The sequence below is a fragment of the Schistocerca piceifrons genome, chromosome 8 (genome assembly GCF_021461385.2).
Source record: "Schistocerca piceifrons isolate TAMUIC-IGC-003096 chromosome 8, iqSchPice1.1, whole genome shotgun sequence".
NCBI lineage: Eukaryota > Metazoa > Arthropoda > Insecta > Orthoptera > Acrididae > Schistocerca > Schistocerca piceifrons.
Genome location: NC_060145.1, coordinates 431,326,469 through 431,336,397, shown reverse-complemented (window position 1 = coordinate 431,336,397; position 9,929 = coordinate 431,326,469).

Here is a 9,929-nt window from a genome sequence, read left to right as displayed (position 1 = left end):
GCAGAGGGAGAGTGAGATAAATTCAAAAAACGAAAATAGGGAGAAAGAGGAAGACGAACTCAGAGAGTTAGAAGAACGGTTGTGTCGGATAAAACAGGTGGCAAACCCAACTGGGTATAGTCCAAGGTCGGAAAACATAAATGCGGAAGAAGAATGTAGGAGGCAACTCGTGTCGGTACAAACGTACACTTGTTTTCCGAATCCTGATAGTTACCAACATCCATGCCTGTGGCTGTCTCAATTTCAAGATTCATTACCTTCATCATGGGGACCGCTCCTCAAAATGAAGTTTGTGTGTAACCATTTGAGGGACGAGGCTAGAGCGAAAATGCAGGAAGTTATTAAAGACTGTAGTAGCTACAAGATATTTTGTGACAAGTTCTTAAATGAATTCTGGTCGAAAAGTAAGCAGGACCAGGTTAAGCAAAGCATATTGATGATGCCAAATTGCAACGAAGGTGGTATAAGAGATCCAGTGTCGTGCTATCAGGAAATGCTGAGACGAAACAGGTATTTGGATGTGCCATACGAAACTGGGCAGCTCATTAGGATCTGTATAACGAAGTTGCCAGTGAGATTGCGCAGAGATATAGTGATAGCAGGCAGAGGCTTAGACGATTCTGCGTCATTTCAGCACTTCTTACAGGAACTGGGTAATGAGAGCAACATTGTGAACAGCGACATGACTCATAGGTCAGACAGAGTTGAGGATGGGAACGGTAGAAACTATCAGAATGACAGGAGAGCATGGAATCAGAGGAATGACGGAAATGGAAGATGGCGAGGAAATAGGGGGCAGAATTCATGGGGATATCGACCAGCAAACCGGGAAAATAGAAGATGGGACAGAGATGGAAGAAGAAGGGAAAATGAAAATGATGGGCGAAGAGAGGATAGGCAGTCATTGTGTTCACGACAGGACAATCACTGTCACAATGACGGAGGGACAAGAAGGTGACTACATGATAGACGGGTACAAACCAGGACTATTAATGAGGTAAATATTAGGTATATTGATTACGGAAAACTAAGGGAGAATCTGTTAGAGGAGGTAGGAGATGTGGGGAGTGAAGTCCACCCAATAGTTAGCGTAGAAATAAATAATATAATCGTACCTTGTGTCATCGACACAGGCAGTGGAATGAGTGTTTTGAGGGAAGATGTGTTTAAGTGTTGTAGTCTTACAAAACCATGGCCAACGTTGCCATTGCAAAGGACAACAGTGAGAGGGGCAATTACAGGAAAGGGAATTGAGGTGAAGTTACAAGCGCAGGTAGACTTTGTGTGCCAGGCGAAGAGGTTTAGTACAGTGTTCATGATTGTGTCATCTCTAACTGTTGAAGGGATATTAGGCGTTAATTTTTTGAACCAATATAAAGCAGTCGTTAACATGGGAAATGGTTCGATGGAGTTGAAACGAGATTCAGAGGAAATTACATTAAGATTCGACGATTGCTTATATGGTAAAGATAACACACACTTAGCATTATGTCTGGCGGTAAAGTCCGGTAGACAGGCACAGAATACGGGGTTCGAACAAGAGAAGAAGGAAATTCATAAATGTTTGGAGGAGGAGATCAGGGAGAAAATCTGGCATTTACGAGGGACCACGGTCTACGGGGAATTGCAGAAAATTTTATACGAGAATAGAAAGGTATTTAAACATGCTGCGGGTACAATAAGAAATTTTGTGTATAGATTCAAGGTCAAGCCACATAAACAGTTTAGGGCCCAAGTGTACCCGATACTTGTTGTGTACAAAGAAAGAGTGGAAGCTGAGATCGAAAGCATGCTACAACAAGGGATTATCGAACCAGCATCCAGTCCGTACAACAGCCCTTTAGTTTGTGTTGAAAAAAAGGATGGGTCAATTAGATTAGTTTTGGAGGCAAGAAGGATTAATAAGATAATAGAGCCAGAGACAGATCGGCCGCTGACACTTGACGAATTGCTACAAAAGTTCCACGGGATCAGAGTTCTCAGCTCAGTTGATTTGAGAATGAGTTTCTGGCAGGTGGAGTTAGATAGGGGGTGTAGAAAATACACTGCTTTCTTGTGCTACGGGAAATCGTATCAATTCCGGAAACTACCATTTGGGTTAAATGTATCATCCGCGGCATTTATCAGAGCGCTAAATACTGTCATTCCTAATGAAATAAAAGATAAGGTAACGCAGTACGTGGATGATGTCCTGATAGCCGAAAGAAACTGGGAAGACCACAATAGAACGTTAAGCATATTGCTCGGTGCATTGGAGAGACATGGGGTAACCGTGAATTTGGGAAAGTCAGAATTTGGACGAAAAGAAATCGAGTTTCTAGGTCACATTGTGACACCAGAGGGAATAAGACCAAATCCAGACAAACTCGAAGCAATCAGAGATTTTCCGGTGCCTAGAAAAAAACGTCAGCTACGGGGTTATTTAGGATTAATCAATTTTTACAGGAGGTTCATTAAGATTGGGGGTGCAGCGACATCCAGACTATGTCAGCTGACTGGAAAGAAAACGGTATGGAATTGGGACCCTGTCGCACAGGAAGAGTATGAGGCGCTAAAGAAGGCACTGCTATCGGCACCTCTTCTCGGGCATCCAGACCTAGGGAAAGAGTTTTGTATGGCCACGGACAGTTCCCGTAGTGGACTTGGGGTAACATTGTTCCAAGAGCAAGAGCAAGGAGGAGAAGTAATACAACAACCTATTGCGTTTGCGAGCCGAGTGCTTAGCAAAGCTGAGAGAAATTACACGGTAACTGAGCTTGAAGCTTTGGCAATAGTATGGGGTTTTAGTAAGTTTAGATACTATTTGTATGGAAGGCATACTAAAATCTATACTGACCACAAGTCACTACAGTTTCTGATGTCGGCCAAACTTAACCATAGACGACTCGCTAGGTGGGCACTCTATTTACAGGAGTTTCAGTTTTCGGTCGTGTATATTCCTGGGCCACAGAATATAGTGGCAGATGCGTTTGTCAAGGAACCCAGTAGGTCATGGTCAATGCTTTGATGAAGAGGTAAACGAGAACAGATATGATATATTGTATATGCAGGGCGTGCCGTTCAAGAAATACATAGGGGCGGCACTCACAAACATCGCGAAAGAGCAGTATAAAGACGCGTCATGGAGAATGGTGAAGGACAGAGTTAGAGCGAACTTAGATGCCAATATAGCGCGCTTTTATACAATTCAGAACGGGGTCCTTTTCTACCGTAGAAATCCGAACACACAGGACTGGGTGTTGTGTATACCAAATGAAATAGTCAACAAGTTGATCTGGTACACGCACCTAAGTTACGGGCATTACGGGGCATGGAAATGCTGTAAGAAGTTAAGGGAATCAGTTTATTTCATTAGTATGGCGAGGAGGATCAAGAACGTGCTCGGTAGTTGCAAATTGTGCCAGAAGGCAAAATCGTTAACTATCTCATGCAAAGCACCGCTTTTTGCGGTAGTGCCAGGTAGATTGAGGGAATTCGGAGCAACAGATTTGTTTGGCCCGCTACCTAAGTCAGTGCAAGGATATAGATATGTTTTAGTAGCAGTGGAATTGGTGTCAAAGTATGTGACTTTTACCGCATTGAAACGTGCGACGGGAAGGACAGTGGCAGCAGCGATCGTTAAAAACTTTTTGCGAGAAGTAGGAACTGTAGAAAAGTTCATAGCTGACAATGGACCACAATATAGATCCAGACAATGGCTAACCAGACTGAAGAGAAGAAGGAGAAAACCGGTGTTCATATCCCGATACCATGCTGCAAGTAACCCCAGTGAAAGAGTGGTAAAAGAACTGGGAAAGTTGTGTAAGATCTATTGCCATAGGCAACATAGGAGTTGGAGTATTTTTCTCAAAGATTTTCAGGACATCCTCAATGAGCTGCCACATGGAGCAACTGGTTTATCACCAATTACGGTACTAAAGAATGAACCACCACCAGATCGAGTCAGGGAGCTGGTAGATTTTCCGCGATCAGGAAAGCAGAAGCACACAGAAATTGTCAAGGTTGCGATAGAGCGTATTAAGAAAGCAGCTAAGGATAGGCAGGAGAAGCAGAAAGGAAAGATCCGTAAGATCGAATTGGCAGTAGGAGACAAGGTTCTAATAAAAACTCATCGATTATCAAAGAAGCACAGATTCCTAACTAGCAAATTTTTACTGTGTATAGTGGACCATTCAGAGTGAGGTGGATTGTCCACGAAAATGCTGTACTGATTGAGACGATCAAGGGAAAACAATCTCGTGGGCTTCATCACATTTCTAACATCAAATTATGGAAAAGTTAAGGACAGATCGAAAGTAGGCAAGTTATGGTAGATAGTCAGTGTATTTATTTGCGGTGTGTAACGTTGTGCAGGGTCAAATCGAACATAAGAATTTTCAGGCGGGATGTCAGGAAGTATGACGGAATAGACTGGTCGAATGAGCCATGAACAGGAGTCGACAGAGTGGTGTATGTACGTATTTTTTGTCATATGAATAAGGATCAAGCAGAAACGAGGTGATGATTAATGAGTGGATAAAGATGGTAGATAGAGAAGCGACGTGATAAATAGTAGTGGATAAAGGTGATATTTAAGGAGAGAAGCGACGTGAAGCAGTGTGATTAATAAATAGAGATCCGATGTGATGAAACAGTGGTAAATAAAGGTGAGTAGAATTAATAATGTGGAGATGTCTTAGATGTATGTTACAGAGAGGCCTGTGTATGCTGCAATCGAGATAGATGCGAATGGCGAAGGAAGACCAGGAAATGATGGAGTAATGGACGGAAGGAGAGCCGAAATACGAAAGAAGAGATGAGGACAACTGCACAACGTGAAAGGACATAAAGGGAGTATGAGATCCAGATGGTGAACGTTGTGGAATACTGACGTAAGATGTAATATAAGTATAAATCTAATTCTTACCATAACAGTTGCTATGTAAAAAAAAAAATTTGTTGTTGTTGTTGTTGAAGCCTGGTACCAGTATAACTAATCAAAACGGTACCAAGAATGTGTACAGTTATTTTGCAGGATGAATAATTTGTGTATTTTTTGTTCTTAGATGAAATGTCGCAATTCTAAGTTGATATTTAGCAGGATGAATAATCGGTAAAGTGAATGCGGAGTTAAGCCGATGGAGAGAGGTGCCAGAGTGAAAGGACGAATTCGGAGACTGGAAAGCTATCTCTGAAGCAGCTTCATGTGTTATGTGGTTGAGTATAAGGGAGCAAAGGTATGGTATGCTGTCGTGAGTGTGATGGTGCTAAGGTTAGCTGACTTCTAGACCTATTCTGTTAGTATATTAATGGATTGAATGAGAAGGAAAATGTGATGTCTGGTGAGTGAGAGTCATAGAGTAGTGTGATCAATGCGCACACTCCTGTAAAGGGGATGCTACCGACCCATAACTAAAACATTATTGTGCTTTATTGTTTGATTTGGATGAACCTCGATGGCAGGTCAGGATCTGACATCATGTGGATGGTTCATACATGTCCTAGAAATGTTTATATAATAAAAAGGTAAAATATATAAAGAGATATTAATTTCAGTCTGTCACAAGTACAAAGGTGCATTGTATGTTGTAGATTTAGAGTCATCAGTTTCTAAAATGTTTATTGTGTTAGGATGTTAAAGTAGTTTACTATTTAATAACATGTGGTAGGTAATTGTGAGCTGTGTAGATTATTTCTTATTTTTTTGTTAGAACACTTTCAAGGGGTATTAATTTCAGTCTGTCACAAGCACAAAGGTTCACTGTATATTGTAGTTTTAGAATAAACAGTTTCTAATATTTTCACTGTGATAGGATGTTAGCGTAGCCTACTATTTGATATTGTAATTATGAGCTGTATAGATTGCTTATTATTCCTTTTTTTTTTTACACTTTCATGTTTTGTTTGAGGGACGACAGGTACAATCAATAGCACAAGTGTGGGCTGTATATAGAAAAGGGATAAATGTTGATGTTGTATGTGTAGAAAACTAGGGCGTATGATTTTATGTTTTTTAGAACAAAGATTCTTTTATTACCAATGTATCTAATAGATCATACATGTAATCAATGAAATGAGTATTTAAATACTGTAAGAATATCCTTTTGTCTGTAATGTTGTGAGATGCACGGAAGGGTCTGACTGATTGGGTGTCGTAGCACTGAGATGCTACGCAGAATGCGCCCATACCGCTAGCGGGGCCGAGCTGACGTCGCCATGGCGACGGGCGACAGAGCCGCGGCACTCCCCACTCCACTGCCGGTCGGGGTACACTCCACGCACCCGCTACAGCAGGTCAACGGCCTGGGGCGACACGCACGTACTGGCCATTCATAAGTTCCACCACCCTTACGACTGGGGAAAGTATCCCGCGGAGGCAACAGCGGGTGGTTTCTTCTGCTCAACGGTGTAGCGACGGCAGAATGAACGACGCGCGGCAGAGTCCGGCGGGCGTTTGTTACCAGCAACTATTAACTAGTACTGGACTGTGGAGCTGTGAAACAAGATCACTGCTCGTTACGTCTCCATAAGGTGGAAAGTGAAGGACTGGTGTTTCCACATTGTGACTGGCGGAAAAGTTTTGTCTTTAGCAGACAGGACGATCGTTTTGTTTTGTCTTGACCACTGAATAGTGGGATCCATAAACTTTTGGCAGTAACTTGTTAAGTGTGCTTTGTGAATTGCATGTGGGACGCTTGGTATACTTAAAGAGGACAGTTGTCGTTTGGTGACTAATTATTGTATGAACGCAAGAAACTAGAGTGGGACATTGACATTTGCATCTGTAGTAGGAGACATTTCTTGAATTGGTGCGGGAATAAGTGTTGTTTGTTGGAACTTACGAATTTAATTACACCATGAACTGAAAGGACAGAACCGTGGGTAATAGTAGTTGTAGGGCCATTTCTGGAAGACCAGATTCGTGTGGATGGTACTCTGAGAGTGACTATGACATTTGTGTTTAATGTGAGATACAGTTTACTGTTCAGTGCGTGCTCAAAATTCCGATTTGAGTGACTTAAAGACTTTCGTCTGGGTAACCATTGGAGAGCTTTGACACCGAGACAATGTTTCTAGGGAACCTGTCAGCAACTTTTTTGACCCCAAGAAAATCACAGAATGAAATGATTCCGTGTGACTCGCAAGATAGGGAATAATGTATTTGTACTTGTAAATGTGTAAAGGTTTTTTTTATATGTTTCATTCCTGAAGAGACAGCAAGTGTAATTGTATTTCATTAACATTTGTGTTTAGAATAGTTAGTGTTTTTTTTGTTTGAGCTGGGTTATCAAGTTCACGTAGCATGTTTATTAGAATATTTGGTACAATGATTCTTTAATTATTAGCCAGTGGCGTAATACTAACGTAGCGGTTCTTGTTGCATTGGTCAGTAAGGTTGTCACAGGGGACAAGAGTTTGCATTGCACAACAAATATCGGAATTAATTGATGCATTTTGATGTCGTGGACAGTGATAATCTTGTTGGTGTGTTGACTGAAGCCACTTATTTGCATTATCACAGTGGTGATATTTCACATTGAAGTGTAACGAAGGCTAGTCGAAATGCAAGTTCTTGTTATCTAAATGTGTGACAACAGAGAAATGAGCAGTAGAGTAAGATATGAGAGCTACTGGTGGATTCAAGTACTTATTGCTAACTATTTATTCCGTGTATTGATCAAAGTTGATGGACTGACTATCTCAGCAGCAGGTATTTGTACTGGTGGAGAAGGATAAGGTTAAACTCACAGTCGAGCAGTGGTGGCAATTGCTTAGGTGATGATAGTTAATGAGGTGTGACATGATGTCTTAGATTGACTATATTACGTAACCAGTATGTAACTTGTGGTATATTTCATTGTTTTTTTTTCTTCTCAGTTTTATTTCTCTGTAGGTTTGATTTATATTTTAGAGTAATGGTATGGAGCCTGACATTCTACATGTAACTAGTGTACGCAATGTTTTTCTTTTGTTGATTTTGTTTTGTATTTAGACTTTGCTGTGTAAAGGGTTTTACCCCGCTATTTATGAATGTCAGATTACTTGCTCTGTGTTTGGACAGTGAGCCATTTAAAATTTCATGAGTACAATTAGTATTTTTTTTATTTGTCATAGAATTAGTGAAGTTTGGATTACTCATAAAAATAACGAAGATCCCAGTAACTAAGCAAATTTTTATCTCAACATTATTTTTTTATTTGTATGATGTAATGTTTTATTTGTCATTTGGATTGATGTAAATTTGTATGTGTACGTTACTCCGGATTGTGGAGAGTACAATAATGCAACAACTGTGTCAGTAATTTGGTAAAGTAACAGAATTTGGTCGTCTATTTGAGGTCACCAGGGGCTAAGGTCTCCTCCTCGTTATTTTGATGACTTGCTATGTTTGTTCTAATACAGTTTTCTTAAGAAAATGTTCGGACTACCCTCGCATTGCAAGGATAGTACCGTGCCATTTTTTTCTGCATGGGTAGCCGGTGGTGAAAGGGTACAGTACCACCCGACATTGAAAATAGGTACAACAGATTTCATTATTTTTCTCAGAACAACACTTTTTTTTGTAAAATAACTCAATTTCAATTAATACAGCGAAGCTGGATACCAGTGTGGGAAAGAATGACAATTTATTTATTTAATTGATCACATGTGCACTCCCACAAAGTAAATCCCTACATCCAGTTTGGTGAGATCTGTGAAATGAATGAGTGTATGGTCGTCTGCTAACCGCATATAGTGAATGTGAATATATGATCATCTTTGAGACGATCCTTTGGCCACCTTTGGTGGGACCAAAGAGATGAAATTTACCTGAGCTTTGAGCGCCTGAAATGTGGCTGACCAATACGGTAGCAAGGTGCTCCCCCCACTTCAGCAGAGGTGGAGAGGACCTCGAGAACGGCCATGTTTCAGCACTCTGCCGCTGGATCTTGTGCTGTTAAGACCTGTTTTAGTTGTGCTCCGTAATGACGAAAGAGTGGAGACATGGTATGCATGTGGAATATTTAAGAGTAGTTTGAAATAATAATTTCTCTATTTCAGGAACTTTTGTGGGGAAAATTAAATGCCAGGCAGGTAATATTAATGGGATTGTAGTAATCTTCGGAAGTGACCAACGGTCACAATGAAACCATGTGTAGCAATAAGTTGAAATACTTCCGTGCGCTGAAGTTAAGCTGAATTACTAGCGTGTGTACAATAAGTTGAAATATTTAAGAAATAGCGTGTGTACCATAAGTAGACATATTTAAGAAATGGCGTGTGCAGGACTTGAAATTAGAGACGAGTACTTCCACGTGGTGAGTACTGTGTGAGTCTCAATCTGTGTATGAGACAAAAGATAAAGAGAAGTACTCGTCCATGGTATCAGTTGAGGACTCGGCTGTGTGATGAATACGTTCTTAATATTACTTTGCGTGATATGATTCTGTGTGACACTAGATTCAAACTCCGAGAGAGAAGCAAGGTGAGTCGGCCGTCTATCCAGCAATGCCACTTGGCTTGCATTGCACAGGAAGACGTGCATATATCTCCAGAGTTCATAGTAGGAAAGTAGAATTACGAAGTGGGGCAGTGTCGTGTGAAACTGGGATAAATATTAATTGCAGTTGGAAAGCTGAAAGTGATAGTGTTGTGACTATTTAGTGTTTTATATTTCTTATTGCAGTGTGATGTATGTCATGTAATTTGGGTACGTGTGGTTTGCATGGGAGAGTAGCAAGGTAGTTTCAAAAGATTAGTGGGTTATGCTTGTTCCTTCTGTATCGCTCGATCTGGAGGAAAGTTTCGTGATGATGATTGTGAGAGTCGAAGTGTGAGATATAATAAAAGATCCACCATCCTATCCAGAAAGTGCACTGTAGCGTTAAAAAATTACGAGACCATAATATAGAGATTCGCCATTGTAAAGCCATTCCCACTGGGCGGAATTTCTCATGTGTTATTGTTGT